Below are 25,760 nucleotides of genomic sequence, written 5' to 3'. Positions count from 1 at the left end.
TCACCAACGCAAGCCCGTTTGCGGGACCATCCCCTTGCAATGGCCTCCTACTTGTGCCTTTCCCCCATTGCCTCTCCTGGGAGTGCGGCCACCGGTGGCACAGGAGAGGCTCCCCTTGGAGCAGTTTACTCCACACCCTTAAGGCCTTCAAATTAGCACCTGACCACCAGACAATGGCATTTTACTTCTAGTTGTTAAACACAGTAATTTGAATCAGCATCTGTTTTCAAACAATTAGAGTAAATCTGGATCCCGGATTTGGATCTGGCATGAATTTGTACTGTCATCAGTTTGACTAAAGACAGTAAAACTTAGCTATAAAAGGCATTTTTCTAGCATTGGAATATTCTCTAGATGGTAAAATATGATAGGAGCAGCCAGGAATGTGACCTATAAATTTCACTCTCTTTAATCTCTTTGAATATTGCATCCGATTTTTTTTTTTTTTAAATTTGAGAAGCTATGAGCTTTTATGAGTTACAGAAATGTGCAAAAGTACAAAGGAAGGGCAAGCAAACACACACGTATTTGCAGTTTCTCCTTCCAAATCAGCCAACCAACAGCTAGGTTGAAGAGAAAAGGACAACATTTGGTATTTTATTCATAAATTAAAAATAAAAATATATAATACAGATATGTGATTGTGTCACCCTTCCCCATTTTTTAGATATCCTTTGTTTTACCTTACAAGCTCTTCAGGACAGGGCTGTGCCTCTATACTGCTGAAAAGTGCTTAGTACAAAGAAGCTCTAAAGATGTGTGGATACTCATATGACTACTAAAATATTAATATTTTGTACTTAATTTTAATATTTAATATTAACAATATCAAGAGCAGCAACAAATATCTCTGTGGGGCTGTCACAGGTTTAATCTTGGCAGAGAGAGAAAGCTCAGAAAGAGGAAACACTGGATTTTCAGACACTCGTACTTGTGGATCTGTCCAAGCTCAATGGGCGATGGGCCTCTTGGCATCCTACCTGCTGTACAAGGTGGCTGCCAGTGACTATATTTTCCGCTACAAAATGCAGGCTTGACAAGGTCTGCATTGGCACTATGCAACTTAACAAAATTAAAAAGGAAAATAATGCCTACACTCAACTGTGATCCACCATATGCAAGGGTTCTCGGATGTTTCACATGTGCACTGTCTTCTTTACCACTCCGCACTCATCACTAAAATTTTTATACAAAATTAATGTAAGGAAGTTATTGAACATCCTAATTGGATCTCCCCAAGGCCGCAGAGGGCCATCATGTACCCAGCTGCTCCCACTTCACTGTTCAGGACACAGCGAAGCACTCACTGCGCTTCTTTCTGCGGTGCAGGTTTCATGTTCAACTGAATCTCACTTACAGGCTACAGCTGTAAGTTAGAGATAGAAAAGGTGTACTAAATTATCCCTCTCCTCACTTCTATACGTGTTATTTCTCAGTGCTGTGTGCAGTCTACTCTTAGAAAAAAATCCTAGGACTTAAATAACTTTCTCCAGAGAAAGGCTATGCTTATTTTACTCTCCAATTTATGTATTTTTCTAACATGTATTGTAATTTTCACCCTTCTTTATTATCACTGGCTATATATAATTTTAAATATTTTTCTTTCCTTTTCTGGTAATTGCACCTCTCTGTATTTGCCAGTTTCTCCATCCTAGTTTGTCCTCCTCCAGCCTATTGACTTCTTGCAAGAATTCCTCATAACAAAACAAACATCCTCATGCTTACACTGAAACATAAGGCATTGAAACAAGGATCAACTAAACAATTATCATGCTCAATTCATAAAGCCATCCTTAATCCCAAACACACTTAGAATAATCAAATTTGCCGTGAACGCAAAATGCACTAAAATCGTAAGCCTGTGATAAAACACATTTTACTGAATTAAATTAATTTTATAGCAGAAGACGACTATTACTGCATGAAAAAAGCACGCTGGCTTTACTTTACTAAATGCAGGATACAATTATTTCCTTGTAATCAAACATAACCCACCAAAAAAGAACTAATTCTTCACACACCCTGTATCAAAGAACAACCTTTGTGAAAATGATTTCCCAAAATTCCCTAAGGGTTCCTCCAATGCCACTTGATAAGCATAATTAGAGAAATAGTACAAAATGTCTCAAGGTCAGACACCGAAAAATAGACATGAGAATTAAAATTTCTCAAGGCGAAAAGGATCGGTCAGCACGTAAGACAGGTCTAAAATTCAAAAGTTCTGTTGTGTAATCTACATTCATTGTACATGACATCTAAAATCCACAAGTATGATGGCTGTTGTAAATTAAGCTTACCAATTAAAACCTCGATCTTCCATAGAAAGTGCAAGTTTCTCAGAATATAAAAGCATACTTATACAACGCTTGGTATTTGGGATATGTGAATAACCAAAAGGACAAGAGTGGAAAGCTGCACAAAACATGAAAAGGTGTTAATTGAACAAATGAAAAGACAGGTAATGGGTGAATCCCAAGCTTTATTTCCTTATCTTTTTTGTTTTTGTTTGTGGTCAGCTAAAGTAATTAATTTTAACTTGATTCTGCAATTTCTTGCCTGAAAAGTAACACTCGTCGATTATCTTTAAGACTTACTAATTGATAATAGAATGAAGAGTTTTCAATGCATCAATATTCTGTAATGAACACATCAGCCTTTCCATCACAAAGCAATGATGGCACATTTAGATAGCACCATATTTAATTCTGGTTTTGCTGTTACACAGAAACCCTCATGAAAGTGAAAAGAATAATAAAAAGCCAAGTTATAAGTAGACATGGAAAATAAGCATTTCTCTTTTAGGCACCGATTCCTATGTTTATTTATAAAGAATGTAACTATGCCAAAAATAATATTTTTAAAAATCACAAATGAGGAATATTACTTCAATTTCAAAGAAATGCCTCCCCCAATGCTTTCTCCAAACATTCAAATCCCAGCTTAATAAAAACAAATAGCATCCCTCATTCAAAATTGCATGTTTGGTATCCAAAGGTTTGCTATTCTAACAAGATACAAGCACTCTGAAATCCCACAATTATGTATTCATGTGCTAGAAGTCAGACACATCTTTTCTCGTAGATGTGAATGAATGTAATAAATATATTTATAACGAAAATTTCAACACCTTGCTTTTGAAGCATGAAAAAGGCATAATGGCAGATATTAAAGGCCACTGGAAACATCCCAAACCCATTGTAACGGCAAAATCTTATTCCCTTGGCATGTAATCTCCACAGTCATTTGCAACCACTTTCAGTAGCAACAAGATACTAACTCATTTTTCAGTTATGTTTGCTATCTTATTTACACAGTGAAGCTACAGGTGATTTCTTACACAGAACAATTTAAAGAACAGCTCCAACCGCAAGTAATTGATGTTTCAATCCAAATTACAAACATCGTACACTTCAAATAACTTAAATGCATGAAATTCAATATATATCAGAGGAAAACTTTGCACACCCTGCTTCCAAGAAATAGTAAACCTAACATCACAACTAAAGCTGCACATGATGGCCATTCACAGACAATTTAAGGACTATAAGAACCTATGTCTTAAAGTGACTTCTCATTTCTAAAATAACACAGTAAAAAGAAAATGAAGAGCTATTTATTGTTAATAATTAGTAGAATCTACCAAACTAAAGGTTCAGCTTATTTTTATTTTTTTATATTAATAAGTTTTAATAAGAATCTCCCAGAGGCATTTTTTGTTTTTCTTCATCTGACTGCTAGTTGCAAAGTGGTACTCACATGCACCCAGATCTCAGAGAGTAACATTTAGAAGGAAATAACGTTAGCTTTCAGTTTCATCAGTGAAGATATATTTGGAATTTCTCACTTAACAGCATTTAGTGTCACAATTATTCAGAAGTAAGATCTTCCCTATGACAGATCATTTTAAATAACACAATAGCAAGAGATTTCCTGAAAAAAAAAAAGTTCCAATTTGTTTTGTATAACACTTGGGAAAATAGTTAAGAATATATTTTACAGTAAGTACTTAGCATAAGAAGACTTCTAATATGCATATATAGAGGGTCTGGGATAACATTTACATCATTCTCAACAGCATGTATATATTTAGCAATGTGATACAGGATGATCACCATCAGCAGTTTGAATTTGACATTTAAGAAGACATTAATAGCAACACCAGAAACATGACAAACCTCAGGCAACAACAACAGAAAAGTAAAATGATGCTGTTATAAATAGGTTTCCAAAAATAGCCCATCTTTCTGTCATAACCTTCTGCCATTGCACCTCTAAGTCCTCCATGAAGCAGTACAAAGTTTTTTGACTCTTAAGCGTGCCACAAGCAGGGCAGTTAAAAGCAACAACACTAGAGCTCCTCAAATGACTCCGTTTACTTTGCATGCGTACTAATGTATCATTTTACTCCCACACAGCCACAAAAAGGCCTTCACCCAACACTGCAGGTGACACCCGCTGCCATGCTTTTTGCCCTCTGGATTTATGTCATGACAGACCATTTCAAAGATTTAACTTCGTAAAGTACAAGATTTAAGGAGATGAAAGTTATCACAGTTAAAACACAAAAGAATTTCAGAATGCGTGAAATAACGAGGGCTACTTATCAAAATGAACTTCACAAACCTGCAGTGCTGACCATTTGCGGGGCCTGACATCTGCACTCTTCACCGCCATGTGGGGCCACAGCGGCAGTAGCCATACAGCAGTACTTGGCATACAACAAAAAACCATAGGTCTATCAAGCCATTAACGCTGTACAGGCTCCACGCAAAAACGCCACAGTGACAAGAGGTAAAGCACAGGGAATATTCAAAGACTTTTGAGGCCATTCCGATTTGAGGAAGCTACGAACACTGCCTGTGGGATCCCAACCTCCGGCAGGAAAATATAAGGAGTTTTGCTGATGGGGAAAGGCCTTGAAGAAATGTTTATCTGGACGAGGACCTCCACCTCATGTACAATATGGTCTATGCCACACTTAGCCTATGAAAGCTTCTGCTCCAGTTACAAAAAAACCCCAAAATAAAACAAAAAAAACCCCAACCAACCAACCAAAAAAAGGCTGGGCTAACACAATGTCCAATGATTCCTTCCACAACCGTCATTTTAAGGAGACGGTGCATCCCCCTCAAAATGGAAAGCAACATCCGTTTCTGCAAAGCTGCTGACAACCAGCAGTGAGGCCACTTGCAGCACGGTAAGACACTATCGTGAAGAATCTGTAAGATTCCTCCCCAGATTATGTTAGGTCTGAGTAGGAAAAAAGCACTATAAAATTCTCATGTAGAAATTTCAGTGGGCATTGGCACTTACGAAATGCTTTTAGTAAGGGATTTGGGAGCATTTCTTAAATACTGACAAAAACTCCCTATATGCCATTGAAAGGGTCTGGTAAGAATTCATGGATCCAGCAACCTGCATCTCACGAAATGGCAACCAGCATTTTTATGCTTGGTATCAGCCTGGAATGAAGCCTCAGAAACAAAAGCATACTTGTTTGATTTAACTTGGTTTCTTAATCTGCTCTCAGCAAAGATTAAGTACAAGGCAGCAGCTACTCTGAACCTGTAATTTATCTGGATTATCTACTGGCTTTACAAATATCTCTTGCTTTACCAAGAATTAACTTTTACATGTGGAGTTGCCTTGTTTGTCCCACACTGAATTAAGAGCAAAAGTTAATATCTGGGGCTCTGTGACCTAGTGAGAAACAAATTGGATGATTCACTACAAACCAATAACCAAACACAAACAAGCTAAACAAAAATAAAATGTTAAGACATTAAAAAACCCTCTTTTTTCTTGTTTCTTAATGTTTCCTCCCCTCAGCTGAATCAGATTACATGAAAAGTTCAATTTTCAAAAGCATTTTATATTAAAATTGGGGGAAAAAAAAAAAGTATCGTGGAAAATAATTTTTATCTCCTGATAGTAGTCTTAGCTTTATCAATAAACACGTACCTCTCGGTGCACTAAAGCTGGTGTTTATCTCCTATCTAATTCTGCAAAACAGTTCAGCATATTCTTAACTTTACACTTTATCTGAACCTCAGCAAAAGCAATGAAATACAAATATTGCAAAGTTACACTGTATCTTGGTGCTTTGCAGAAGAGGGATCCATATCAGACATTTCAATGCTTTGCTCAGTATTATGCATGTGTTGCCTAAATAAAAACTAGATTGGCCGCTGCCATATCACACTCTCCTTTATTGTCAGTAAAATTAATTAAATAGATGAAGTTAATTGACATCTGAAAAAAAAGGCTTTTTAGGGCATGGCCTGTTTAGGAAAAAAACTGAACTTCAAGATGGAGACATTCGTGCACTCGTTCAAAATTCAGACAAGCTTCAGACCCAGCACCAGTGCAGGCTCAGCGCCAGGAGGCAGAGCTGTCCCCACCCACCGGGCCACGCATCAAGAGCGTATTCCTGCAACACTGCTAACAGGAGGTCTTTTAGCAGAGATTTGCTGCCCGAAAAGGCTGAACAGCCTCATGTCACATCTAACAGCTCTCGCTCCTAGCAAAACCAAGGAACAAACCTCATCTCGCAAGTTTTAAATCAATTAGCAAGAGCCTGCAGTTAAACAACTAAAACGTAGAATGACCTTTCAGAGATACTGTTTATCAGATAAGCCTTATTTCTAACAGCCATAGTAGGCTTGAGCTGATGTTCTCCAGTATTCATCTTCTCTTTTAAATGTCCATTTGGTTGGTAAATAGTAAACCTGCACTACCATAAATGAAGGCGCCAGGAGCACACACAGTCCTTCTGCCCACCCTTTCCTCCCTGGCAGGCTACAAGATTAGAGGATATCTCTTCCTTGAATTTTGCCCTCTCTCCATCTCCCTTGCAGACTTGCACGAAATGAAGTGCTAGGAGAGAGCAGTAATAAAAACTGAGCAATGGAATGATTTGTTGTTTCACTGTCCAGTTTTGCCCATCGTTGCCTGGTTTCATCCATTATTATCTGGCTTTGTCCAGTGGATTTTTAAATCGCTGCAGCAGTAAAGTTGAGGAACCAGCGGCAAAAAACCTCTCATACTGAGAGCAAAGCATTTTCAGGTGGGTGGTGTCCGTCCCCCCACCCCTAAAGGTTTAGGGCTTTCATTTCTCATTCTTTCAAAATATCTCCTCATCGCCTCTCACAGAAACAGGAAACTACCTGGTTCTACAAACATGCACAATTATGAGCAGCGAATAACAGAGGTACACAAGCAGTACCTGAAGCCAAGCAATATAATTATTCTTTTCAAGGAACAATAAGCAAATAGCAGTGCAGTTGCAACAAAAAGCAGCTTCCTTATAACCTGTGAGTAACCAACTGTGGATACTGTACGACACTTACATGGCATCTAGCTATGCTGAAGTGATTGCAGACTGTCATTTTTCCTTAGGGGTGTATGCTACAGAGGAACTGGGCAAACATTCAGCTCTGTGAAAATCAAGCAGCTTAGCTCACCTTACTCTGCTCTAAAGACTAGCTATTAAAGGAGCCATGTTATTTAAAACTGCTTGCCTGCATGCACCTCATGCAGCTCTTTGAGAGGTGTTTCTAAGGAGTAAATAGTGCTTGAAACCAGGAGAGGGACAAGATTGAGTGGCAGAGTTTGGGGGATAGGACTGACTGCAGTTCAGGTTGTACTGCAGAGTGTTTTTTCAGGCAGGATGGTGCTCCTGTGCTGCCAGGGCACAGTAGCAGCAAGCCAGAGAGCGCAAACTCTCAGGGCAACCGGGATAGACTCCTTTTATTTTTCTGCAGAGAAAGCCCCTACAGCTGCTCAGGTTTACGAGTCTATTGTAGTGATTTTTTCTTCACAGCAATTGCACAAATGTGCACAGTAAGCATACTGAGGCTCAAATAAGAGCAGGACAAGTTCACTCTCATATCCCACTGGGTAGCACGAAAAGTAAATAAATAGCAAGTACAGTGCAAGTCAGCACTGAAACCTTCACTTCCACTGATACTGCAAACATCAATGTACATGTTTAACTAATGTGAGCATACCCTACAGACATTCCAAATGCAAGGAAAAGAACTTAAATAGTAAGAGGTTGAGGTGGGCCACAAAATCAAGTATCACACCACAGTAACTCAAGCCATTCTGCCACAATGAATGCCTTTAGTTGAATGCTAAAAAAGATGCAAAATAGGATGCAGGTTTTTAAAAGATCACAGGTATTAGACATCAGTGCTGCAAACAAAGGCTGAAGTCATAGTTTAAGGCTGAGCTGCCACCAAAAAGGGGATACCCCACTCTACCTTCCCCCTGCTCCAACCAGCCATTCCCAACTCCTCCCACTTTACTACCCATCCATATCTGCAAGGGGAGGTGACTCGACTTGCTAACCCAACAGAAAACTATGCCCCTTTTTCTGTGCCTGTTTTCTTCTGGATTATGTTTGCTGGCAGCCGTCAAACTGTTAGCTCAAGATTAGCCCAAGCCTTAGAGCACGACTCTACCCCAAGATTAGGGTAGTAATAGGGGGAACGGCCTTCCTTTCTTATCATCTCCTGTCAATGAGCACAGACTTCTTCAAAAATCTTGTCTCTTACAATCATACAGGGAGTTCCTATAAAATAGGAAAGATTTGAATCCTCATACAAAATCTTGTTACACTTGCAAAAACAGAGCCCCTGTAAACTTGGGCTAGTGAAGAACTTCTCCGTTCTAGTCCCAGACCCTATGGTTTGCATGTCTTACACTGCTGGTGTAGATGGGGCCTTTGTCAAAATTTTATTGACATAAGCAGGAACCGTACTTCATATCTAATTCCATCAACTAGCACAACAGAGTAACAGGGCAGTGCTTGATAAATATGAAGCCTTGGGTAGTCTGCAGAGAAGCTACAAGCAGCAGCGTGAGCTGCTCTGAAACTGTGGGTGACAACCTTGAGAAGCAGTTAAGAGTAAAAATGGCAAGCTAGAAACTAAAAGAAAGCCATCTGAAAACAGTATCCTCAAAGATACTGCAAGTGTGGGGTTTTTGTTCAAATTTATGCAGCATTGCAGCCTATTCGGGAAGCAAGCAAAGTTCAGTTGGATATCTTCATTTTCCAGCAGACCATCCACATTTATTTGCAAACAAACCCCAATATTTTGCTTAATGCCAGTCATTCAATGCTCCTGAGCAGGGTTTGAAGCAAAAAAGTAACAAAGTAGTTCTAAAATTGAGATAGATACTGTGTCTGCTCAGATGCATGCCAATAATTTATGATTCACTCTTAATAAATGCTTTCCTTTTAGGATTCACCTTATCTACTTCACAGATTCAGAGTTTGTGCAAGAAGCTTGGGCTTGTTTTTATTGTTGGAGGAAGGCAAAGCTAGCCAATTACAATGCTAATTTGCAGTTCCCATAATTAGCTACAACTTCCACTGTATCTCTTTAGAGGTGCATGCAGGTAATCTGAAAGCATTTTGAAGCCAAAAAGTATTACTAATTGAAATGTTTCAAGGCTCATAGCTTTCCTTTAAGAATGCAGATTTAATCTTAGAATAAGTTACTTAATAATTACCTGAAATTTGAAGAGGATTTGATCCTTCCTCCCACACCAAGTTGAAAGCACAAAGCATAAAGACAGTTTCCAGTGCAAACTGCCAAGGTCCTGGTTCCTCAAGAGAGCAAGTAAGCTACCTTTCATTTCCTAATTCACTGTTTTCCAACCTTGCCACCCACACCAATGCTAACTTTGGATTAGGGACGGCCAGGACTGAGCAGAAACGCAGTAACAGTAAAAGGAGATGCACTGAACAGCACATCAGCAGCTGCTGTGGATTAAGTGGTGAGGAACTTCTTAAAATTAATCCTGCAACCAGTCCTGCTCTTACTGAAGCCAGTAAGTACAATTCTTACAAGGATAGCCTAAGCACAGCTTTTTCTCTCTGTCTGGTGACACTTACTTCATCCAAGACTGGATCTATATGGAAATCTGCAGTCCTGTAAGTCAGTACGTCTTCTAGCAGGGCATTGACTGAAAGGCAGTTTGAGAGTTTGTTTCCTGAAAAGGAATGGAGCCCTTCTCATAATCTCAAGTTTTCACTACGACTAAATTGAGCTAACAAAAAGGTCATTATCAACTGGGGAGGAAAGCAGTGATGGAGAGGAAGGCTGGAGGAGGGGAGACATTGCTGCTCACATCTCCCTGAAACCCCAGACGTGCCCCAGCCTACCTCCTGCTCTCCCCTTTAAACCACCATATATTGCTTAAAAAATATGTCTAGTTGTCAAGCCACTGGTCTGAAACAGAACTAAGTAGTCTGGTCCAATCACAGATGAATCCAAGCCAAAAGCAGTGCTGGCTCCTGTGAGACAGTAAAAGAGGCACCAAAAAGGAACCCAAGTCTAGAGAGAGGAACAAAACAACTCACTGACCAACCAAGCAACCAAAATAAGCCCACAGGGAAAAAATAAAGAATTACAAAAAAATCAGAGCAGATATGAAGGAGAAGGGATAGAAGAACTAGGAAGATTTAAGAACAAGGCATTTGGAAAAAAGGGATGCAGCCTTTAGGCCATTTCAAGTGAGCTTCCAGCATGAAGTACACTGGGCTGCATCTCTCCTTTTGTGGGAATGTCCCCCCAAATCAGTAAGAATGGATAACAGAGCCATCAAAATGCCATTGGGGAGTTAAGCACAGCTCACACATACAAATTCCTTAGTGGAAAGTACCTGGCGAGTACCACACAGGTAAGGAGAAAGTATAAAAGAAAACTGTACCCCAGATGCCAGAGGTGGGGGAAAAAGGGGGAAGGTGTTTGCTCCTTCTTCCTGCTGTGTGCTATCTGGCAACTGCTTTGTTCAATGTGAGAAAAAACAGCAATTATTTTGTTTGATCTTTTTTTATACAGATGGTGTTTTTGTATTAAATTAATGAATGCATAGCACATTAAGATATTAAATGTAAACCACATGCACTGAAGAGGTTTTCACTTGAAGACACATTGCTATTTTCTTCTCATTTTAAACAAATTCTAAGCATATTTCTGAAATACAGGCCAGCTCACTGTACTACAAATAATTATACAAACTCCAAAACAGCACCTTGTTCCAGCTACTTGAATTTGTCCTGTTTTTTTTTTAAAAAAACCCCATGATTTAAAGAAATCAAACACAGACAAATCCTGCCAGAAAATGCTTTCATAACAGAGACAAGTAATGCCTACACCAAGTACATCTGAAACAAGAGCTTATCATCAATGCCTCTCTCAGTTACACTAGCCACCCTGAAAAAGAGCATGTACTACACCAAGCAGTGGCACAGTGTCCATGGATCACCATTAGATAAACTTGTAAATCCAAATATTGCACAGCAACATGAAGTTCAACTTCCATCCTTCTTCTCCATGTGCTACAACCCTGCACCCTATCCCAGGCAGCCAGCTGAATCAGAGTTAAACCAGGATTTAGCTCAGAGGGTTGGTTTTTGTTTTTTTTTTTTCACTGAAAAGCTTTAGGAACAAAACTTAGTTTGGACTGCCAGTATAGTGGAGATAAACCTTCATGGCTGGATATAACTGTGATAGCGCAGGCAGGAAAAAACCTAACACGCAGAAGTTCAGTTTCTCTCTTCAAGCACCTGTTTTAAGTCACTGGAGCACCCCTATAGCAAACTCTCTACATTTACACAGAATAGGGTAATACTTCTTTGGTTTAATTGACAACATTTGTGTGAGCGGCCTCTGTCAGTATTTTCTTTGCATAGCCAATTACTTTTTTTCTTGGTTTAAAATACCACCATGAAGTTCACAAGGAAAATAATAATGTGAAATAGTTAACAAAATATTTACCACTTAGGGATTATTATTTGTTATAAAAATTGCAAGAGATGCGCATGTGATGGTAGACTAGTTTTCCTAATAGAAATAGGTCAAAAAGTAACGACACCTCTAAAGAAACAAATTTAAGCCAGTAAACATTCTACCATAGATACAATTATATCATGAGAACTCAGTTAAAACTGAAATAATATTAATAGATGTATCTAGCACTGTGAATGGGTGGCAGGGCTTGCTGATACCCCTGTGCTGAGAAACATTTTCGGAAAAGCCTGTAACGTGTGTTCCTGTAAGAGCTATGGTCTACCAGAAGTGAGAGCAAACGGCTTTCGCTTCTGTTTCATTATATCCTTAACATGTTTTATGCAATAACTCTAAACTTATAACCTCTTACAAGAGGTGATCCTGTGTTTCACTCTGGAAATCTGCAGGAGCCAGTATAGGATCTTTTACAGTTAAAAAATGGTGCCACTGTTTTAACACACTCCTGGTATTTACAAACTAAGTTTGCAATCAAAATGCTGTTACTCCACATACTAACAAATGTGTCATTTTACAGTATTGATGTAACTTTACATAGGCTACTAAACCACAGATTCTTCAACAATTTAAAGATTGTTTTATGCAATATTGAAGAATCCAGTGTCTGCAATTTGCCTCTCACAGCTCTACAGCATGAAGAAAAATAATATCTACTAAAAATATTTCAGCTGACTAGTCTGACTTTCTGACTGGTCGATTTTTTATACCTATTCATGCAGAAATTCTAGCATTACACAAAACGCCTTTTAGAAATGATGAAAGGAAAACATTTTTCTGGTCCTTGGAGACCTAGACATTTAAATTCTGTTTATCACTAATGAATAATTTTATTACCCATTTTCCACTCACATTATCAAAGATTATTTATTTTATTGGCTCCAGGTGTGAGTTTTAACATCTTAACATGCAAGAGACAAGTTTTGACATCAGTCACAGACAAGTGTGTAAACTACTACGAAGATTATATTTAGGCATAAGGCAGGCTATGCCTTAGCATGATAAGGCATTATATTTGGATTCCTAAATCTCTTGGTGTTAAACTGTTCAGTATTCTGTAAGGGATGGCTAGGACTACTGCTTTTACTGCATTTCTTGTCATAAATATTATACCTGTTCGAGATTTGAAACGTAACCACACTTGCAACCTGTTGCTATCCAATAAAATTAGCTTGTAGTCAGGTGCCTAATAGCATTGGTAATACTTTATTATGCACACGTTACAATGAAAATAATGACATAAAATATCCTTTTCCTTTATGTGAATGAAGAAATTTAAAATATTCCCATTAGCCTCCTTCCTGAAAAATTGGTTTCCAAATCATTCATTCGAGAGTGTTTAATAAACAAAAAAAACCCCCCACCACCCATTTGAGTGCTTGTGATCAATGATGAAGTACAAAAGACAGAAGAGGATGCCTCAGAACAACACAAGCAACTCTCTCAGTAAATGGCTTTTCCGCCTTGCTCAGGTCTTTCATAGAATGAAAAAGATAACGATCCTCAAATGCTGACTATCTGAATAGTACATGCAATTAACACCACCATAACCCATACAATAAATAAAGAAACATTTTGTTACTTCGTGATTTTAAGAGTTCCCCACCTGAGAAGAACCAAGCAAGGCATCAAGACACATTAAACATAAACAGGGCATCTGTTTCAGGGAAGTCTACTCCAGTAGAGAACACTTCAAAGATAACAGCTATTTGTAATGAAGATAGATATAGATGATAGATATAGGTAATATAGATAAAAGGCAAAAAGCTGTTTGCTAGTTTTTCATACACTACCTCTTTAAAAACTGATTTACTCTTGTAGGCATGTAAAGACCTGCTAGTGCTGTAGCTGTAACATAGCAGGAAATTCATCTAAAGAAACAATGTCTCAGTCATAATCTCCCTCTGAAACCTGAAAATCTAGAGGTGCTTATTTCTGATTTTATTGCATTTTAAATATTAAGTTATTATAGCAGCTCCTGGCAGTCCTGTGCTGAAGCTGTCATTTCCACTATGCACTCAGTTTTGCAAGCATTCAGAACTTAGCAGTTTTAATTCACATCTGGCTGAAATTTGGTATACTAGTCAGCTTGCATACAAATTTCCTCTGAAAAGGTAGGGAAAAAATAAAAAGCTTCAGATTTCTTCCAGCTTGTTAACCTTAAGAGTCTAAGATATTTTAGTAAATATTAATAAAATATTATTATTATAAATGGAAACATTATTTTAATAATCAACGCCTTGCTCTAACAGTCTGAATTAGTGGTTTCCAACTAAACTGCACCAGAGCTATGCTGACCCTCTGCCTTCTCAGGTAGCCCTGGTGCTGCAATGCGAAACTGGGGACATTGGGGTTTATCTCTGCAGAGACAGCTGAATGCAACAGGGATGGATGCTCTCAGCCAACTAGTTCATGCTATCTTGAAATAATTCTGGGATGCAATGATTCCTATTTCGCAATACGAGCTAGAAACTCCAAAGATTCAGACTTCAGATCCCATCTGTGACCTCCAACAGGTTTTTTAGTTTTACTCGGGTTGCACAGGGAACTTGAGCCGTCACTTAATCCACAGGCATTATGATGACGCCATATTACACATTCCTCAAATAACTCTAACATACCCCCTATATTTAAATGTACATATAATATGTTCTAACAATATCTGTAATTTTTTTGTATTCGAAAATGAGTTCATTAAGCTTACTGGAACACTGGGTGTGGTCCGAACAACCAAAGGACTCCTACCTTACCAGGCTCTAGCTAAATTACTTTCAGGTTTTCTGTTAGTAGACACGCAATAGCTCACAATAGCACAGATTTTAAGTATGGGTATCTGAAGTTACAGAAAATAACAGCAGTATCTTTCATGGTCTTCTCTTTGGCATGGCTCAGGAAATTACAAGAATAAACTATCAGAAAAACAAACATAGGAAATCATATATAACCTGTGTGTCCATTGATTTGATACTGGTTTGCTTATACCACAGATGTGTAATTACAGTGATTCCATAAACACTGTATATACCACCAACATTGAATTCTACAACTTTCTATATAGTTTTTTTATAGATGAAGCCTTTGTTCCTCTTCAACAGGGTTATCCTGTTCCCTTGCACTTGGCACATCACCTTACACTACATATAAAGGACAGAAGCAAGTTCACCATGTGGAAGAGCACAGTGACTGCTTTACTAACTATATCATAGATACTTGCAAAACTCAGACATTTCAGAGAAAAGTGTACATTATTATTTTTGCTGTTGGTACATTTTCCTAACTGATCAGACCAATAAGATAACTCTCCTTCCACTCAGTGAGACTTTTACCATGGGATCTTCTTTTGAAAATGTCAGCCTGTCCGGACAGAAGGCACACCAACTGCACAAGCACACATGTCTCCTCACAGAGAAGACCCTGTGTCACCTCAAAACATGACATATCTTAAAGGCTGGCCACAGTGACAGTGGCCTATTACCTGTTTGGCTGTGAAAAGTAAACAAATATTTTCTCCTTCTGCTCTATTTTAATCCCACTGAGGCAGAGAGGAGCTAACCAGAGTTAGCAGCAGCAAAAGTAGAAGGTCTGTCTGCAGAATTACAAGCACCATTGGAATGAACGGGAGAGCTGTAAATAACTGATTAATAGCTTGGCTGGCAGGGTCCCTATGTTACAAAAATTTGGCTTCCGTGCTAATAATTTTCTTTAAACAGAGCAATGGTGATTTTACAAAAGCAGGTACAGTTCCATCCAAAACAAAAGCTAGCTAGGTCAATCCTCTGCCACACAGAGATATTGAATCCATTTATTTACTGTGAGTTACAATTGACTTAGAAAGGAGTTGAGTGCATTTCTTTAGGCTTTTCAGACAGGTAGCCAAAGGGAATATTTATACATTTTTCAACTTAAAATCTGATTGCAGCAATAGGAATATCATGGTACAAAGGTTTATGACTTCTAGGATAGAATGTGTGTAAGATAAGTACTTGATTCTACGAACTAAAAAATGTACTGCATAGACAGAAAACACATTAGAAAACACATTAGAACACTTCTTGATGCTTAATCATCTCACTTAAGAAATTGTGACTACTAATACGAGCTGCAGTATTTCTAAGTGTCTCAAAACTGTTAGAAATGTATATGAAAATGAGGCAAAGCTGAGCTTTTTTCAAGCTGATTTCATTGATAGAGGAGCAATAAATTTGGCAAGAACTGGTACATGCAAGGTAGTTAGACACGTGCAGCAACTCAGCTAGGCTGAGTGCTGAAGAGGAACTGATATTTCATATTCTTGCGCCTTTTTTTTTTAAAGCAATTAAAAACACCACCACCACCAACCTGCAAGCAAAACTATGATTTGGTTGTCCCTAAAGCTGGAAGTGAATCCGTTGAATCAAGAGTTAGTAAAGTGGAAATAGCTTCTACCTGTTAAGAAAAGCAGGACACCTGCTCCAGGTTTGTCAGGACCACACCGAAAAGGGTTCTCACCAACCCCCAACAGGCCCATACAAAAATCACCAGGGAGAGAAAAAGGACAAAGAGATCCAGACCTAAGCAGGATGGTAGTGTGAAAAACATTCCAAGACAGACATACTAGATGAATTTGTCATTGAATTTGCACTGTTAAGCTGGAAAGTTTTAATGGCTTCTGTCAAACACAAATCAGTTCAGAGCCGACAGGTGTGTCCCTGCAAGGGCCTTTGTTTTACTCTCTCCCTCTTATCTCTACTATAAGCCTGAGGCTCAACCCTTACATCTGTACTAACTCAATAGAAGCATTTTAGTGCAAGCTTGAAACAAAGCACTGGCACACAATCATCAATAACTTGTAACTGATAGTGCTTTTCCTGCCTTCATTTCTGGCTCTGACAACCAGTGCTCTCCCAGGTAACATCCATCCAATTCATGGAAGGGTATGGACCAGGGACTGCTCCCAGTAGGTCCTATGAATGAGGTCCTCAGGCTGCTGGTGAAGGACATGTGCACATCAGTGATGTTCATGTCATGACATTCAGAAAACAGACCTTTGTTCCCTTTGTTAGCATAGACAAAGCCTATGCATCTGTCTCTCTTCCTCTAAAATCTGTTTTACTCTCTACAGTGAAAGACACCTGGCTGGTCTTTTCTCCCCCTTTTCATTGCCCTCTTCCACCACATCACAGGATTTGGGAAGTCTGAGAAAGGAGGGAACGCCCCGTGGCCACAGCTGCTGGCCAGCAGCACGCCACCCCACAGCTGCCAGCGGTTCTCAGCAGGCAGACAGAACCAATACTTCTCAAGCATTACTGCTTTGCCAGGCCTCTGGATTTATCAACATCCATGGCCTCTTACCTACTCAATTCTAGGACATTTTTTAACAGTTTCTGGCAGCAATCAGGTATAATGTTGAAGAGTCACTGTGTTACAGCCACAAGCACAAGTGGAACATCAGCCAGCTGGGTGTAGTAGGGGACTCCTTCCCTTGGCTAAAATGTAAACCCACATGCATGCGTGCATATGCTGTTTCAGATTAAGATAGCTCAGTCTACAAATTACGTTAATAAAGGTCATAGTTTCTATACAGATACACCCAATAAACCTACTCCATGGAACTACGGTAATTCAGAGTCTGCTAGAATAGGACCCACAGTACATTTCCATATTTCTTAGTAAAGACCCCCACGTAGTTTGTCACATACAAGTTTAATACTAACCACATTTGGCACAAGAACACACATGGAAACTCCACCCACATACAAAACCGCATGCAAAAAGACATTAAAAAAAAAAAAAATCAAAGAACAGACTCTAGCACAAGCTCTGTTCTATGCTGCAGAGAAACCAAACACTAAGAAAGAATGATTTGTTACCTGTTATTTTATGGGGTACAGTTGCAGTACAGGAAACAAAGGCAAACAATATACAAGGGAGATGAAGAACGCTCAGCTGTGCCCAGTTTAACCAAGATCACTGCAAGCAAAACCAATTACCTCAAAGGCAAAAACATAACTTTGTCTGATGTAGGTTTTCATTTTTATTCTTTTTTTCACCTCATGTAACTGGTTCTGCTGCCACGGCTCTGATCAGCAGTAAATTAGGATTAGGTAGAAAGGACTACGATGAGGGGGCAATGTAAAAGCTGGAGGGCAGGAATGAGAAAAGAGAATTGATAAATAATACACAGGTCTCTTCTGCGAAAAGCTAGCAGAGCTGCTGAGGAATAACTGGAAATACTATCCAGATTCCACTCAGAAAAAAATCAACTGGGGAGAAAGGTTTACATCCAGAGAGGAACCGTCTGTCTGAAAAGTCTGTTTGAGATTCCTTGACCTAAGGGGAAAAAGAGAGTGGTAAATACTGGGATCTGGCACAAATGAGGAGTAGCAGGGTTTGCAGAATCAGACTATTTGAAATACTCTGAAGATGCTTATTTACTGTACCGAACCTTACTGTGTGTTTTAGAGAAAGGACAGCTGTTAAAATGAAACTCTCCTGGCAATGAAATGTGTGCCTGGCTCCATAAACCAAAATGGTCGACGGAGGAGTAAAAGAAAAGGAAGACAGGGAGGAAAAGAAAAATTCTTTGAGGTACTTCTAGGCTATGAAAAAGACTCAAATATTGACAGTGCTTTCAGCACACTTGTCAAGGAACAGTGAGATCCTCTTCAGCATAAGATCCATCAGCTCACTGCTTGTCTCTTGGTTGATGGGAGAGATCTTAAGATTCGGTATCATTACAAGACAACGGACAGGCGTATCTGTGCGGTGACCTTCCTGGAGTTATCTGATGGAAAAGTGAGTATGACAGAGGGAGAAGGCAGAATTGCATTTTCAAACTCCGGCTCTATGTGTCTGCCTTCAAAAGACCTGTCTTCTGGATAGGCACGTGGACACACAGCTAATCCTCCTGCTTTATGGCAGAACATGAATGAAAGTACCAGAGGAGTGCTGAGGATGCAAGAATAATTAAACAGAAAGAAAATTCTTTATACTGCAAGGGGGAAAGGCACTTCCATCACACAGGCAAGCAGATCAACAGGGCAAGTCTGTAAAGAAGAAGGGGAACTCAGCACAAGTGAAAAGGGAGATTCTCCATCTGGATGACGCTTCATGCTGAATACACACTCTCATTCCACCACCCAGAGCTAAAGACTACACCAAAACATTGCTGGCAGCTGGAAACTTTAAAATCCTAATGACTGAAGCAAAAGGTCTCAGAAAAGTATTGCATACCCAGGGGTAATGTGCTTTCTTACTACTATGAAAATTGTGAGGAGACACAACTACGAGATGCTTTCTAGCTCTGAAGGCAGAGGTGATGACAGGAAGAAGAACCCTGCTCTCTTCTTGGGAGATCACCTATGTGTTGAAGAATAAGAGACCATCCGTTGTAAAGTGGAAGTGAAATACATCTACCTTCAAAATAGCAATATGTAAACAAAACTTGGGGGGAAAAAAAAAACTATAAGAGCCACACTACACACTATGCCATAAAAAACGTAATAGTTGTTCTTTCAAAAAATGGGACTTCTACCAGTTGTGCTGAGATATTTTCCATAACCTCCAGGATGTTACCACTACAAAATGTGTCTTGAGATGCACCTGATATTTTTCTGATCCTTAATTTCATTTTACTGCATCTAGATATACCATCTCAGTCTATATTGTCTTTAAAAATCATGCAGATGGCTCTTCTATCACATGACTGATCTGCACTGACTATGCTATATACATTTTTTCTTTCTTTTCATCTTTTCTTATAAATCATTCCCTCTAGCCTCTAACAATTTTTAATGCTCTGCTGTGAGATTCAGCCAATTAACCTATATTTTAAGGTGCTCAAATTTGGATCCAGTTTTCCCAATAACATCGTCCCTTGTATTTTGTACATTTACTTCTAAATTCCCATAATAATTATGCCAATGCCTGTATAGACAGCGCCATAAAAAGTAAAACTAGCTCCAAGGTCTTTTCAAAGCCAGAAATTTAAAATGACGCTGTTTGTTCCAAATCACCAACAAAACCATTTTTGAATGAGAAAAGACAGTTAAAAAGGAGGGAAGGGAAGATGGATGTTTGAGAGTACTTTGATTAAATACTCAAATGCAACAGCCAAAATTTTGCTTTTGTAAGCTTTTAAGGCATCAGTATTGACTGCCATTACAAAGCATAAGTGACACAAGAATTTGAGCATTAGTTATACATTTTCTAAACTATTTGTTTCCAGCGTAGCCACAGGCCTCCCATGGTTTGAGTATCTTTATAAAAACATACACACGTTAAAACAAATAGTGTCCCTGCTGCTAAGCCTGGAAGTTGGCTTGCCTGTCCTTATGGTAACTTAAAAAACAGTTTTAAAAGTAGTAGAATAAAAGCTTGCATTAATAGAAAACAATTATTATCTTTAAGAGATCCTTAAAGGCAGGCATATAATAGTCAACATGAAGGTCACCTTAATATTCAACTTAGAGAAATTTCTGTATCTCCCAAGCCAGAGGATAAACTCTTAAGCACTAGAATCTGCCATTATTATAAAAGTTCATGTCAATGCTCAGCCTTTAACTCGTTATCTGTAATTAAGAAAAATCAGATTTCAAAGCAACAAGAGGAGACTGTGATAAAGCTATATGAAGTACTCTCTGGCAGGGATAAAGCCAGCAGAGAGGTGGCTGTCATAAAATAGCCAAATGGCTTTTTCCACCTCCATCAAGGTCACTTTACTGATGATGTGCTCAATAAGATGATAATGCATTTAACCACTTTCCTTGCATCTGACTTCGACCTTATTGCAAATCCAAATGGCCTTGTTTAACTACCCTGGCCTTTCAACATTTCCCTGAACAAAGATAATTAAGGAGATATACTGCCCCCTACTATCACAGGAATTGAAAGACAAATAAACTTTTAAGAGCACAGCCAGGTGTCTATTGCATTAATGTACGATGTTTAAGCAGGGGGTAAAATGAAATAATGGTTAAATAATTACAAAAGGTTAACAAAGTTAACTTTGTTACATAAGGCAATTCTGTTTTATTTAAAAGAAAGAGCATAAAAGGCTTTCCAGACTACTTTTTACAACTCCCTCGCCAACAGTCTTTTCTTTAACGCAGTTTCTGACTAAGGAAAAATGTTCTGCAAAAATTAACAAGTCTGAAATTTCTGCAGATTTGGAACTGCTTATATTTCATACATGGATACAATTATGTTTTATGAAACAGCAGGTCTATATAATCAAACTAGGAGCTGCTCTCATAGAAGCATTTCCGTTCTCTTTTTTCCTTTGTGTGTGGTCAGCAACTATACCAGAGATGCAAATTGAAGTAGTTTAAAAATTAGTTTGGCATTTACGACAATTTGGAAGCTTCAGGTAATGCTTCCTTGTGATTTATACAATGATGAAAAATGCCCAAATAATACCATTCTATAATAGCGGTTACTTTCTTGTTTAATTTTAATTCATATATATTCTTGCATCCCGAAGCATTCCCCAGGACAATAACTCTTCTTCATATAAAGTAAAAAAACTCCCCACGTCAATAGCACTTGGACTAGTAACAACTGAAACAGGATAAAAAAAATTAAAAAGCAGGCAAAGCACTTGTCTGTCCTTTTTGTAGTTGCATGCAAGAGATCGTATTTTAGATTAATTTTTTTCTTCTAAATCTGTTTTTCTTTTACGCATCTTAGAAATACTGTTGTATAGGTCTGAATCCTCTGCAAGCACCAGAAAGAGGCAGAAGAACAGCAAGTGGTATCGGAAAGATAAAACCACCTAACTCACTGTTGACGTGATACTAGAGATCTGTGAGCTTACTGCTACTGCGAAAATCGCTGTTCCTTTGCCACAGAAAGTACAGTAAGCAGAAAACCTGTTACACATGTTTACTCAGAGTTTTACCATAATGCAGAACTTCAGAAATTACAACAATATCTGCCTTTTCCATTTTGTCAGTCCACCGTTACTCCGAGTTGTAGAGGTAGTTTGTCCAAATTTCAAAGTGTTCAGCTACTTGATTAAATCTTTTGCTGGAACACTTCTTAATCTAGATTCGACTCCTGAATTCTGAATATATCAGAATTTAGACCTCTTGTAAAGATACCTTCTACTACCCAATACAAAAATCAGTGCTTCTATCATCACTGATTACCTTATCAAATACCTGCAATCTGCAATGATTCATATGGTATTGCTATGCAAAACTCTTTCTGCTGTATGTAACAAGTCATAAACAAGCCCCTCACTCTAAGCTAGGTCTCAAAATCATAACCCATGTAGATCCCACTTGAATGATATACTATCTCCAGATATGAGAACTCTATCACTTTCTTACATTTAGAGGACTTGGTTCATAAACCATCGACTTGGTGGTTTACACAAAACTATTATTTCCATTTCAAGTTTGGATAAATGGTTGCCCCAACCAGTCCCAAAAGAAGACTATGTGACTTGTTGTCATCCCGCAGTGAATTTTGAAGTTTTCCTGTATAATTCAATTCTTTCAATCATAGGCAAAGAAGATAAATGATTATTTTCCACTCATTCAGAATACTTTAGCCACCTATCTGCTCTGGGCAGAGTTTAAAATGAAGGAATTTTTTCTATTTGTCCCTAACATTTAAAAAGCTTAACTTACTTTAGTTAGAAAACTACAGAAGCATTTTATTTTTACAGTTGCTTTATTTTATCACGATTCCTTATTTTGTTTAAAATCTTCACATGCTCAAACCTAAAAGATGCATACATTTTCAAACCATTACCAAGGTCACCAGCTCACAGCGTCATCTCTCTGTACATCACTGAGCACATAGAAGCCCTCTTTCTATTCTGAAATGCATAAATCTTTAACTACCTCTTGAGAAAGTCTTTCAAGCCCACACAGAATGAAGCCTATAGATGTATTTAGAATGAAATAACCAGCAATAAAATCTTTGTAGACATATACAAAAAACAGGAAAGCTAAAGTCTTTTCTCATTTGGAAAACAATACAGCGCTGATTATTTTCTGATACCACTGCTCAGATGTCTACATTGTATGAAGTATATGTATTGTGAACTTTTATTTTTCCTTGTTTAGTTCAACAAGTGAATTAGGATGCAAAACGAGTTACAGAAAGAAAAGTTGTAAAGTCTGATCTTATAATTGCTTATCAGATCATTTCAGTAATTTGATATATCACATTAAATCTTCATAGATATGCATTAGAAATGCAAGAATACAGCTCAAGACAAATTCTTTAAGTTGGGTCTGTTTACATGATACACTGATGGGTGCTTAGCAGCATTCTTATTGTGGACTTTTAAAATTAACCCGTACATGACAATTTACATTATGCTATAGTATCGATTATAATTTTTTTAGACAGCTACCACGTCAGCTGCTTTTCTTCAAAAGGAAAAAAAAAAGTATCCCATACTGCATGAAATGTACTACTCTACATGTTCTCAATTCTATTGTGAAAAAGTTAGAAAGTAAAAATGACAAATAAATGAAAACAATCTAAACATTAAAACTTTTTGTAAAGGTTCTGCTGTTGTGAGTTTGTTGCTAAATTGTAACAGCCTTTTTATAATGGCTTGAAAGAAAAAAAAAAAGCAAAGGAACACAAACTATACTGTGAAACATATGAAGCCATTCTCCACATAGAGTTGCAGAGCAATGAATCAAAAAATTTTGTAACATCTCACTTGTAGTTACCAAGCTGCTTGACACTTTTGAGCCCAAATCTGATGGATGAAAAAAAAAGGTAAACTAAATTTTCTGTTCTGGCTTGAACACTTTCCCATTCCCAGGTTTTACTCAAATACTTTCACCTGAACTTACTGAGCATATATTAAAAGACTTATCTTTTGAATGAAAAGAGAGAAAAGTGAACTACCTCAGCCAAGTGCACATCACCAGAAAGTTCAGGGAAATAAACCTGGCCTATTTAGTACCATTATGCAAATGTACAAATTATTATCTTAATGACAGACAGTATTTAACATCAGGCAATCAGATCCTTGTGTCTGTTAAGCAATTAATACACTTTCTAATGTATATGGGACTCTTGGCATTTTCAATAACTTTTTCACACGTTTTTAGTGAATTTATTTGTGGATTAAAGAGTTTAGAACAGAAGGTGCTTCCCTTCCTCTCCCTCCATTGTTCTCTACCTTCAAAGCTGGGAACAGATCGAGAGCAGCCCATTCTTTGTCTGAGGGTCTGGTAGTTCATATCTTAAGTTTCTCTCCACTGACATATCGGAAGGCAAGGTTTCTGAAAGCTTTCCACAGAAACAGCCAGAAAACAGGCACAAAGTTAACAAAGGGGAGTTAGCACCACAAAGTATCAGGTTTGTTTACTTGACCAGATCAGTATACCTCCAAATCTTCAAACTTCAGATTTTTTGTTTAATAAACCAGTTAAAAATGAGGTAAATGGGTTAAATAAGGTGAACATCAGCTAAGATGGTTTAAAACAAAACAACTCTACAGACAGATGTGTAGTTCAAATTCAGATTCACATGAACTAACAGGAAAACTAAAACATAGTGGGCACAAAAGCTGCAGTAGTATGTTCATGCACTGTAATACAGACATTATAATTTTAAAGTAAATTTAATTGCTGACATACCTTTCTCAGTTTTTGTTCCCTCAATCCTTCCTTAAAGTCTACCCTAGCAATTAGCGAACAGAGGTCTCTGGATGGCTCACTGAAACATTTAAAGCTGGGGAACAAAAGGTTTATTTTAAAAATGAAAACCTTGGCTTGTACAACTCCAGACGTGAATCTGCTTTCAATTACTGAAAGTATTTCCACTTCAGTGAAAAGGATCAAATCTTCAACCACACCGTCTTTAGGCAATGAATTTGATTATATTAAGCTTTATGAATACAGAATGACTTTGTGACACAGCTGTATATTCTATACGTATCATTTATTAGGTATACAAAAAGGGAGCTAGCACTTTAAATGAGAAGCAGACAGAAATGTGGCTGCTCACAGCAGCTCTGTACCTCCATACCACAGCTTTGCTTTAGGGTTTTTTTTTTTCCAGGTGCCCACACAAATGTCACAGATTATACTAAGCTTTAAATGAAGGATTTTACAACCCTTTAGAAATGCACCTAGGTTGATTTTTTTTCCATACTTTTATTTGCATAACTTGTACTGCTGTAAAGTTACATTTTTCTTTCTAGACTTTTGAACTGGCACAGTCTCTTCCACATTCCCCCCACCCCCCAAATACAGCAGGTATCGTAGCCTCTCGGAGGAATAACAATTAGAAATTGTTACTTTTCCCATTATACAAGCATAGCAGAGTTAGGCAAGGGAGCTCAAAGGCTTACACTCCGCAGCGAGATGCAACACCTCAAATGCAAATTATGCAAAAACTTCGCATTTCTTACATCTCCGATTTCTCACACCGATCCTACCGCATCCCGGCCACAAACCCCGGGTCGGGCTCTTTTCGCAGCAAGGCGCGCAGCAAGAGGAAAGCGGTTACCTCTCGGCTTAGCGACACTACAAACACAGGGCTCGCGGTCCCCGGCCACCCGGCGGCTCCTCGGCTCGCAGGGCTGCCCGAGCTGCGGAATGAGCCAACGCCGCCCCCGCCCCGCGCCGCGGGGGCTGCAGCGCCGCCTTCCCCCGCCCGCCCCGGCCCCTCGCAGCCGCCCCCCCGGCCCGGTCCGGCCCCGCCCCGCGCCCCACCTCAGCGTTCCGTGCCGTGCCGCTCCGCGCCGCCGCCCGGCTCCGTCTGTGGCGGCCCGCCCGGCGGAGCCCCGCTCGCCCCCGGCCCCGCGCAGCCGGCCGCCACGATAGGCTGAGGCGGCGGTGTTTACTCCCCGGCGAGGAGCGGGGGCCGGGCCTGGCACCGCGTAACCCTTTCGGGGCCGCGGCGCCGACGCCGCGGGCGGCCGGTCGGTTCGCCGCGTAAACGGCCCTGAGCGCGTACAGCTGGAGGTCGGGATCTCCGGGG

At 39.0% G+C, this 25,760-nt stretch overlaps 1 protein-coding gene across 15 annotated transcripts in view; it reads right to left on the bottom strand.

The window, feature by feature from the left end:
* TENM3 (teneurin transmembrane protein 3) overlaps positions 1-25,760 on the bottom strand; it is a 512,354-nt gene that overhangs the window by 210,882 nt on the left and 275,712 nt on the right. Inside the window, exon 1 of one of the 15 annotated variants that reach the window (XM_065634166.1) lies at positions 25,493-25,534. The exons of 12 other annotated variants lie outside the window; for them this stretch is intronic. The gene's annotated coding sequence lies outside the window, so the exon portion shown is untranslated. Of the gene's footprint in view, positions 1-3,756; positions 3,836-25,286; positions 25,352-25,492; positions 25,535-25,760 lie in introns of those variants that run through there. 2 more of the 15 variants (XM_065634169.1, XM_065634167.1) reach the window with 2 other exon arrangements.

This window comes from Caloenas nicobarica, chromosome 4 (assembly GCF_036013445.1).
Source record: "Caloenas nicobarica isolate bCalNic1 chromosome 4, bCalNic1.hap1, whole genome shotgun sequence".
Taxonomy (NCBI): Eukaryota; Metazoa; Chordata; class Aves; order Columbiformes; family Columbidae; genus Caloenas; species Caloenas nicobarica.
The sequence above is the reverse complement of the archived record's forward strand: the minus strand, read 5'-3'. Positions and strand labels throughout refer to the sequence as shown.